Below are 8,618 nucleotides of genomic sequence, written 5' to 3' on the forward strand. Positions count from 1 at the left end.
GGAATATGAGCTACGAGAAAGAAGCTCGACTTCAGCCAGGAAAGGACCACAGTTGGGCTTACCCCATAACATTGAGCCGATATTGCAAGAAACAAGGAAGGTCATGGATCAAGGGAAAGAGAACTGACCGCTAGGTACCGAAGTTCAAGAGTTCAGCAGAGTCTATCGAGTGAGATGGGAAGAAGAGTTAGCCTTGAGAACACAACGAGAAGTTGAAATTATTTCCCTTCGAACAGAAATTTCATCCCTGCGTGAAAAAGTCATAGTAATGGAAGAAAAGGAAGGACAGTTGGTCCAGTATGCTCAGGAAAACGAGAGGTTAAGGGAAGCTGTTGAAGTTGTTAAAAGTCGTCTCGATCAGACCCAAAGTGCAGCTGAAAAGGTAATGCAGGGTTACACTTGCATCAAAGAGCAGTACAACCAAGCGGAATGTGAATTGGATCAGGTGAAGCGAGATAATATGAGACTACATCACAACTCGGAAGGTGTGCTCACTCAAGTTAGACAAGCCGCTCGAAGGGTGGACGTTTTAGCTGATGAAGCACGAGCTCTCACATCTGCCATTGCCCCTACGCAGCCGAATGGCAGAAGCACACTTAAATTTCTAGGCAAGCTCAGACGAGATCTGGAACATTGGGGACATTTTTACTGAGGCTCTGCTTTAATTTATTTCCAATATAAGGATATAAGCATTTAGCTCAAGTTCGGCACAATTATTTTGTTTTTTTTAATAAAACCTTGAGCTTACTTTCATTTTCTCATTTTTTTTATCTAGATTTTTATTTTATTTATACTCTCTTTTTCATAAAACTAAAAGGGATTGGTCAAGATAGCTCGCTCACCGGCGCCACGCCATAGGTATCGCACAAGGCTTAGGACGAAAATAAAAATGGAAGATGACCGTAAAGCCGAATAGGAAAAAACGAGGAAGGATATTGAAGAGCTGCGAGAGAAGTTAGACGCCATCCTCCTCACCCTTGAAAAGAGGAAGACGATTGCAGAAACTAGCAATCCAATCCACGAGCCACCAACCCCTCAGTTCCCGCCAGGTTTTGAGCCATCTTTTCGGCCAGCGGGATCGTCTTTCAGGCCAATGACAGAGGGATTTATGCCTCAATACACAACGTACAACCCTCTTTATGATATTCCGGCTGGGCAGTTCCCACCTCCGTTGGTCAGGGGAGCTCCGCAAGCTCCAACCGGCATTATTTTTCAAGAGCCAGAGCAAGTCATGGCGCCGCCTACAGTCCTGAATCTGGGTGGTCCTCAAGCAAATAAGGACCCAGAAAGACAGGAGGCCCCTAACAGTGAGAAATTAGAGGTTCTGGAGGAAAGACTGCGAGCAGTAGAGGGAACAGATGTTTTTGGCAACATTGATGCCTCCCAACTATGCTTGGTGTCGGGACTAGTCATCCCTCCAAAGTTCAAAATTCCAGAGTTTGAGAAGTACGATGGTTCTTCTTGTCCTAAGAACCATCTTATCATGTACTGTAGAAAGATGGCAGCGTATATCCAGAATGACAAGCTATTGATACACTGTTTTCAGGATAGTTTGTCTGGCTCGGCTTCCCGTTGGTACATGCATTTTGACAGCGCCCATGTTGGTTCGTGGAAGAGTTTGGCTGATTCCTTCCTAAAGCAGTATAAACATAACATAGATATGGCGCCCGACCGCTTAGATCTGCAGAGGATGGAGAAAAAAACCACAGAAAGCTTTAAGGAGTACGCTCAAAGATGGCGGGATACAGCTGCTCAGGTCCAGCCTCCTTTGACTGATAAAGAGCTATCTTCCATGTTCATTAACACCCTAAAACATCCTTTTTATGATCGGATGATAGGAAGTGCTTCTACGAGCTTCTCCGATATTTTGACTATTGGAGAAAGAATTGAATACGGGGTTATGCATGGTCGAATAACCAGCACTGTTGGAGAATCGTCAACAACAAAGAAGGCGACATCCTCGAAGAAAAAGGAAGGTGAGGTGCAAATGGTAGGCGCCGACCGACACGTTTGGAGGCAACCACCATATGGTAAAACACAGCAGTATGCTCCATATTATTACCCGTCACCATACGGATATAACCAACCGTATGTGAATAACGCTACTTTCCAGTATACTGCCTCTCAGAATTTTAGACCTCCAGCAAGTCAAGGCTTCCAGCCCAGGGGTTACCAGCAAAATACCGTTTATACTCAGGGGCAGCAGAACAACAGATCGACACGTAAGCAATCCCAGTTTGACCCAATTCCAATGACTTACACTGAGCTCCTGCCCCAGTTATTTCAGAATAATCAACTGGCACCGGTACCCGTGGATCCGATCCAGCCTCCGTACCCAGGATGGTATGATGCAAACGCCCGCTGTGATTACCACGCAGGAGCTATCGGGCATTCTACAGAAAATTGCACAGCACTTAAGTACAGAGTCCAAGCGTTGATCAAGGCAGGATGGCTGACCTTTAAGAAAGAAAATGGTCCGGATGTGAAAAACAATCCGCTGCCAAACCATAAGAATGTACAAATAAATGCAGTTGAATGTCAAGGGATCGAATCAAGGAGTAAAGTATCAGAAATTACAACTCCTATGCAGGAGTTATTTGAAATCCTTTGGAGCCACGGGTATATGTCCATGGAGCATCTCTGCCCAGATATCAGGTGTGAAAGATATGATGAAAACCTGACATGCCCGTACCACGCTGGGGCAAGAGGTCATCCTCTCGAGCAGTGCAGTTGTTTTAAAGAGAAAGTACAAGAGTTGCTGGACTTGAAAATCCTCACAGTTACTCAATCTCACCAGGAACAAAGGATAGATGTGGTAGAGTATGTTTCAACTGCTGAAAGCTCAAGCGCTGCTTATAAGCCAAAACCTCTCACGGTATTGTATCATGAAAAGCCTGAGGTACCCAGCAACAGCTGGAGGCCAATCACTATCCAGGTCCCCGCTCCGTTCGAGTATAGCAGTTCCAAAGCAGTGCCTTGGAAATATGAGTGCAAAGTAACTGTTGGTCAAGAGGCACAATCTTCCTCACTCCCAGTCGACAATATTACCAGAGAGGGAGGTATGACACGAACTGGGAGGTGCTATACTCCAGAGAGCTTGCTAAAGCACACGAATGAGCCCAACAGTACAAATAAAAAAGAGAAAGCAAGCGAAAAGAAAAATGAAAAGGTAGAACAAGATAAAAAGGGGAAGGCCAAGCTCGGTGAAGACATTTATGATGAATTTCAGGAGGTAGTTGTGATAAAGGATGTGAGCCCTAAACAACCGGTGTTCGAGGAAGAGACTCAGGAGTTTCTTAAGCTAATCAAACATAGTGAGTACAAGATTATTGAACAATTGGGCCGAACACCAGCAAGGATCTCTATTTTATCTTTGCTGCTATCCTCCGAGGCGCATCGGAACACATTACTGGAGGTATTGAAGCAAGCTTTTGTATCTCAAGACATCACAGTGGACAATCTGAGCAGTGTTGTGGGAAATATAACTGCGTCCAGTTCCATCACCTTTACTGATGAGGAGATACCACCGGAGGGTACAGGACACACCAAAGCTCTCCACATCTCAGTGAAGTGTAAAAACTTCCTCGTAGCCAAGGTCCTTGTTGACAATGGATCGTCGTTAAACATAATGCCAAGGTCCACACTAGAGAGATTACCTGTTGATATCTCTCATATGAGGCCGAGCACTGTGATAGTAAGGGCATTTGATGGAGCCCGCAGTGCCGTTGTTGGGGACATTGAGATCCCGATCCAAATAGGTCCTTGCACTTTTGATATAACATTTCAAGTTATGGACATAACATCAGCCTAAAGTTTCTTGCTGGGGCGACCTTGGATACATTCGGCAGGAGCAGTCCCATCCACTTTGCATCAAAAAATTAAATTTGCAGTTGATCAGAAGTTGGTGATCATATTGGGACAGGAGGATATTCTGGTTTCAAAACTCGCTTTGATGCCTTATGTAGAGGCAGCAGAAGAGGCTCATGAATCTTCATTCCAGTCATTTGAGATTGCAAATGCAACAACCTTACATGGGAAAAGTGGGAAACCTAGTCCACACTTATTAAACGCTACCTTTAAGAAAGATGGGGGCAATTTGGACAAAATGCTAAGGATGGCAAATAACACAAAAAGATTTGGGTTGGGGTACAAGCCAAGCAGAAAAGACTTCGTCAGAGTGCAGAACCATGAGAAAACTAAGCGCTTGATCAGATTTGAGAATGAAGAGCGAGACTACCCAGGCAGGACTGTCCCACCTCTATGTTGTTCTTTCAGGAGTGCTGGGGTAATCAACCAAAATGACCACGAAGACTCTACAGTTGCAGCCTTAGTAGACGAAGAAGAAGAGCGGTCTGGTCCTTTTGTTTTCCCGTGCCCAGATGGTTTCGAGCTTAGCAATTGGACCGTGTTAGAATTACCATCTTTCCATAACATTTCAAAGTAATTTTATTGTTATTATTTTCTACCCTCTTTTTACTCAATTTCCGAGCTTACAATTTCCTGTATGTTCGTTTCTTTTTCTTTTCTTCAAAATCAATAAAGTTTTTCGTTCACTTTATCTTTGTTTCATTTTGTCATTCGCTCTTTCCTGTTGGGTCAATATATTCATTTGTTTCCTTTCCTTTTCCTCTCTCCCTCATTATGTTTTAAGCAGTAATACTGAGATCAAATGTGATAATAATTCAAGATACAAGCTTGTCACACCGATATACAATGTCGAGTCGGATGAGGAAATAATTGATGAGCCATCAGCTGAGTTGTTAAGAATGTTGGAAGAAGAAGAAAAGACGTTGGGACCCCATGGGGAGTCAACTGAGATAGTTAACTTGGGATCGCAAGCCGAGGTCAAAGAAGTAAAAATTGGCACGAACATGTCTTTAGAAAGTCGTAAGAAGTTAATAGAATTACTTCATGAGTTTGCTGATGTATTTGCTTGGTCTTATCAAGACATACCTAGTTTAGACACAGACATTGTGGTCCACAAGTTGCCAATCAACCCAGAGTGCAAGCCTGTGAGACAGAAATTACGGAAAATGAGACCAGATATGTTAATCAAAGTAAAGGACGAAGTAAGGAAACAAATTGATGCTGGTTTCCTTACAGTATCCAATTATCCAGAGTGGGTTGCAAACATAGTCCCAGTACCGAAGAAAAATGGACAAGTACGAATGTGTGTGGACTACAGGGATTTGAATCGTGCGAGTCCAAAAGACAACTTCCCGCTTCCTCAAATTGATGTGTTGGTAGACAATACTGCCGCTTTCTATACTTTCTCTTTTATGGATGGATTCTCAGGATACAACCAGATCAAGATGGCACCTGAAGATCGTGAAAAAACCACATTCATTACACTATGGGGCACCTTTTGCTATAAAGTTATGCCATTTGGGCTAAAGAACGCTGGGGCAACCTACCAGCATGCTATGGTTACCCTATTTCATGACTTGATGCACAAAGAAATTGAGGTTTATGTAGATGATATGATCGCCAAGTCAAGGCAAGGAGAAGAGCATACACTTGTCCTAAGAAAGCTATTTGAGCGATTGAGGAAATTCCAGCTAAAACTCAATCCCAATAAGTGCATATTTAGGGTAACCTCTGGGAAACTTCTCGGCTTTGTAGTAGGCCAGGAAGGCATTAAAGTCGATCCTGATAAAGTCAAAGCAATTCTAGAGATGCCACCTCCCAAAACACAAAAAGAAGTCAGAGGATTCTTAGGACGACTCAATTACATCGCGAGATTCATTTCCCACCTGACGGCAACTTGCGAGCCCATTTTCAAATTGCTCCGCAAGAACAACGACGGGATATAGGGCGAGGATTGCCAAGTAGCATTTGACAAGATTAAGCAATATTTGCAGAGTCCTCCAATTCTTGTGCCACCAACTTCAGGTCGACCCCTCATTTTATATCTCATGGTGACGAAAAACTCCATGGGATGTGTGCTGGGGCAGCATGATGATTCAGGCAGGAAGGAGCAGGCCATATACTACTTAAGTAAGAAGTTCACCGATTGCGAGACTAGATACTCTCCCGTAGAAAAGACTTGTTGTGCTCTAGCTTGGGCTGCCCATCGTCTTAGACAATATATGTTGTATTATACGACATGGCTCATCTCAAAAATGGATCCCATAAAGTACATTTTTGAAAAGCCATCTCTCTCGGGTAGAATTGCAAGATAGCAAGTACTCTTATCCGAGTACGATATTGTCTATGTAACTCAAAAGGCAATTAAGGGGAGTGCTCTAGCTGACTACCTAGCCTAACAACCCATAAACGACTATGAAGCAATGAAGTTAGACTTCCCAGACGAGTATATCTCCACCATAACCACAGATGAAGAAAATTTAGACCCACAAGCATGGACTATGATGTTTGATGGTGCTTCTAACGAGCTAGGTCATGGGATAGGGGCAATATTAATAGCTCCCGAAGGAAATTTGTTTCCTCTTACCGCTAGATTATGTTTCGACTGCACGCATAATATGGCTGAGTATGAAGCATGTTCTATGGGTATCCAAGCTACTGTGGATATGAAAGTTAAGAAACTCAAGGTCTTTGGAGATTCTATGCTAGTGGTTTATCAATTAAGAGGAGATTGGGAAACAAGAGACACCAAATTGCTGCCTTACAAACAACTTATAACAGAATTGGCGCAGAAGTTTGATGAAATCTCATTCGATCACTTACCAAGAGAAAGCAATCAGATGGCAGATGCACTGGCAACATTAGCAGTTATGTTCAATATAGAACTCAACGAGGAGATTCAACCGATTAAAATTGAGAAAAGAGACGTCCCAGCCTCTTGCATGAGTATTGAGGAAGAGTTTGATGGCAAACCGTGGTTTCATAACATCAAGCAGTACGTCAACGCAAAGAGTATCCTCTCAGCGCCTCAGAAAATGATAAACGCACCATTCGCAAGTTGGCAGCAAATTTTTTCTTAAATGGAGAAATCCTGTACAAGAGAAACCACGACATGGTTCTCCTAAGATGCCTCGAGAAAATAGAGGCCATCAAGATTATGGAGGAAATTCATGAAGGGATATGTGGCACTCATGCAAATGGGCATATGATGGCTAGACAAATTTTGAGAGCTGGCTATTACTGGTTGACAATGGAAACAGACTGCATTAAATATGCAAGGAAGTGCCATAAATGTCAAATTTATTCAGACAAAGTTCATGCCCCTGCTTCTCATCTGCATACCTTGACAGCTCCTTGGCCCTTTTCTATGTGGGGCATGGACGTAATAGGTCCCATCGAACCTAAAGCATCAAACGGGCATCGGTTTATCTTGGTAGCCATAGATTATTTTACCAAGTGGGTAGAGGCAGCTTCTTATCGAGATGTGACAAAAGGAGTTGTTATCAAATTCATTAAGAAAGAGATTATCTGTCGTTATGGTCCTCCTGAAACCATAATTTCCGATAATGCAAGGAATTTAAACAATAAAATGATGATCGAGCTCTGCGAGCAGTTTAAAATCAAGCATCTCAACTCAACACCTTACCGGCCTAAGATGAATGGGGCAGTAGAAGATGCCAACAAAAACATAAAGAGAATCGTTGAAAAGATGACTGTAACTTACAGGGATTGGCATGAAATGCTTCCGTTTGCCTTGCATGGTTACCGCACCTCAGTCCGTACATCAACTGGGGCAACGCCATTTTCTTTAGTCTATGGCATGGAAGCCGTTCTTCCCGTTGAGGTTGAAATTCCATCTCTGCGGGTTCTCATGGAGGCTAAGTTACAAGAGGCCGAATGGGTTCAAAGACGCTACGAGCAGTTGAACTTTGTGGAAGAAAAGAGATTGACAGCATTATGCAGAGGACAACTCTATCAAAGAAGGATGATGAAGGCCTATGACAAGAAGGTACGGCCAAGAAGATTCAGAGAGGGAGATTTGGTTCTTAAAAGAATTCTCCCATTTCAGAAAGATCACCGAGGCAAATGGACCCCGAATTATGAAGGACCATTCGTGGTGAAAAAAGTCTTCTCCGGAGGAGCACTAGTTCTGATCAACATGGACGGCGACGAGTTGGCAAATCCAGTCAGTTCAGACCATGTCCGAAAGTATTATGCATAATTTCTCAATGGTTGTATCGTTAGAAGATCAGACAATGTTGTACAGAAGTTGACTAAATGTATTGGAGAGTCTCACTTTAATCTCAGTATTTTGCTTAATTTCCACTCTTTGTTGTAGTATACGAATAAGAATCGTATCTTTGAGACATGTACCTCGTCATAAAGTCCATTCTTCATTTGCCTTTCCTTACGCATCTACTTATTAAATGATGGTTATTCGCACTATCCAAGACTAAGTGCTATCGAAATTAAGGGGTGCGGGAAACTCAAAATGGACTCCGCCCTGCTATTGGACGATCATTCTCTAAAGGCCAGTCGGGCAAGTATGGGGCAAAGTTGTTATCGTTTTGCCTACTGAAAGTTTATTTAGAAAGGAAAATGCAGTGATCGGGCTATTTCGACAATCCCAAATTTATTTTTAAAACATTTGATTTCGCTTTCTTCTTTTTAAGGTTGATTTTCCCTTTTGTTATTATGCTTCAAGAGCATGTTTCTTTCATTTTTCTTTGAGCTTTGTGACTTTGCTTTTC

At 42.8% G+C, this 8,618-nt stretch overlaps 1 pseudogene; it reads left to right on the top strand.

Annotated features, from left to right (window-relative positions):
• Positions 1–268: 268 nt before the first annotated feature.
• Positions 269–8,089, top strand: LOC111022231 (uncharacterized; annotated as a pseudogene).
• Positions 8,090–8,618: the final 529 nt, after the last annotated feature.

The sequence above is a fragment of the Momordica charantia genome (genome assembly GCF_013281855.1).
Source record: "Momordica charantia cultivar OHB3-1 chromosome 4 unlocalized genomic scaffold, Mcharantia_2.0 BLBB01000004.1, whole genome shotgun sequence".
Taxonomy (NCBI): domain Eukaryota; kingdom Viridiplantae; phylum Streptophyta; class Magnoliopsida; order Cucurbitales; family Cucurbitaceae; genus Momordica; species Momordica charantia.